A 2668-nucleotide genomic window follows, 5' to 3' on the forward strand; every position below is an offset into this window, starting at 1 on the left:
GGGGGGGGAGCGGAGGGGGTGGTAAGTGTTTTACAGCGCTTGCAACTGTATAGGGTCATATGAGCGTGCAGGACACATTAAATTAAACATTTTCAGTTGGTAGGAAATTTTGAATTTTGCCCGGGTCACGGTCGAAGCCTACTCTTATCGATTTTGGACTACCAAGGGATCTTAAATGTGCGCAAATTGCACAAGAGACCTCCAAGAAATGTTTGCCCTTATCCGAGAAGGCAAGGTGCTAGATATTAGGGTAAGAGTTTAGATGTTAGTCGGAATGTTAAAGTAATAATAAAATATATAAATTTATTAGCGCATGTCCATGCTATACAGCTGGTTTCAAAACAGAATCTTTCTTTAGGACAACCGGATTTGCACCCCAGCCCCATTGTTAGTGATCGTAGTTTTTAAAAATCTGTACAAATACATTATAACTATACATATAAACGTATTATTGTGTGCATATATTTGTGTATTTTTATGTGTGTGTGTATAGAGAAAAAGAGACTGGGGAGTAAAGGGGAGAGAAAGAGAGAGAGAGAGAGAGAGAGAGAGAGAGAGAGAGAGAGAGAGAGAGAGAGAGAGAGAGAGAGAGAGAGAGAGAGAGAGATGTACGGAGAAAGAGAGACGGGAAGTAAAGAGAAAACATTAGGATTGCCAAGAAGGTATCAACGAGGAGGCCAACAAATCTTCTTGCACACGACAGAAGATATACAGATTGTAGATATGGTTTCTTACAGCAATTGCCCACTTAATAAACTTATAAATAAATAAATATGCATCTGAATAATAAACAGGAACATTCTTTAAACGGTTAAACCATTTATCATGTAACAATCAACTCGTTTATTCATTCATGCCTTTATCAGCTTTCTTAAGCCTGTACTTGCTCTTTTTCTGGATGCATACTTGCAGTCCCATTCAAACATTCTGCTGAACATCGATTCATTTGGGAAAACTTGACAACTAGTCTCTTCACAATAAGCATCCGATAAAATAATACAGCGACACGTAGGCCTACATAACACGAGCATGAGTAGTAGATCCAGCAGTAACAACAGCAGATAAAACAACAACAGACCCACTAACAACAAAACAACAACAACAACAAGAAAAACAACAACAACAATAATAATAATAATAACAATAATGATAATGATAATAATAATAATAATAATAATAATAACAATAATAATAATAATAATAATAATAATAATAATAATAATAATAATAATAATAATAATAATAATAATGATGATGATGATGATGATGATGATGATGATGATGATGATGATGATGATGATGATGATGATGATGATGATGATGACGATAAAGACACCACCACCACCAACATCAACAAGATCAACAACAACATCAACAACAACAACAATAATTATGATAATATAACACCACCATCACAACCACCATCAACAACAACAACAGATGCACTAAAAACTAAAGCAACAACAACAAGCACATCTACACAAAAATCTGAGGAAATAGAATCCGAGCTTTCTGCTCTAAAGTTGAGACAACTGCAGTTTCGATAAACAGCCGACAAAATAGGACAGTAATTCTGTTAAAATAGAAAAGTACTCCTTTGACATTTTGAAACCCAATGAAAGTACTCAAAAAACAGTAAAACACGAATGCAACACATTTAAGATACAACTACATGTATAAATCATTGTAATTATGGTATTATCAGCGCCTACCGTTAACTATTGTAATCGGCGTTTGTCAAAGCATTAGAAATATTTTAAATAGAAATTAGGATTCCACTAAAATCACATTAGCACTAAGCGGCCTCTCGGCCAGAAAGCCATACGCCCAAAGTCGACCGAAGGGGAAATATATTAAAAAGAAGGAATGGAGTAACAGAGAAGACGACGTTTGTGTTCCAGCAACAAATTTATGCAGCCGGTATCTCGTCTTCTATCACTTCTCGCGTTTGTCAAAAATGAAGTCTAGAATCCGGGCAGGCGGAGCGGGGCAGAGGCTGACAGACGGCCGATCCTCTTTTCCCGCCCAAACTCGCCTCTTCATTTGCATGGAAATGAAAATGGCGCTATCAAAGATCTCGAGCAGCAAATCCGCTGATTCTATCGGGAGATCCGATGTGACACAGGCATCGCCGGCTACGGGAATTTGCTCCTCACGACAAAGTCGCAGACCCTAATCAATTTTGAATTAATCAGCACTTCCGCCTAATGCAATGAACAAGGGTTGTAATTATGTTGTGTTTTTCTCCTGATTCCGTCTGCTCTGGGAGAATTTGGTTCTGGAATAATGTCTTCTACTCCTTCTGGAGATCTTCTTGTGAGAACGATTTACAGCTCCTCGATTCCATTGGCCTCTTTAGTACGGACAGTTTACTCACATGTCGTTCTTGTGCTTTTATTAATGTTGTTGTTGCCCTTTTTTGTTGCTGTTGTTGTTGTCGTTAATGTATTTATTTCTATCTTACCGCGTGTAAATTATACTGCTGTTGATAGTTCTTTGAATAAAACATATTATTGTTCCATTGCAAAGGGCATGCAAATCTTTTGAATGGGGAACTTTATGCTGACCTCATCAACACATTGGCAAAAGTCCATGTATTTCCAAGATAACCAAAGATACAATCAGACACATACACACACACACACACGCACACACACACACACACACA

This window comes from Aplysia californica, unplaced genomic scaffold (genome assembly GCF_000002075.1).
Source record: "Aplysia californica isolate F4 #8 unplaced genomic scaffold, AplCal3.0 scaffold00047, whole genome shotgun sequence".
In the NCBI taxonomy this organism is placed as follows: Eukaryota; Metazoa; Mollusca; class Gastropoda; order Aplysiida; family Aplysiidae; genus Aplysia; species Aplysia californica.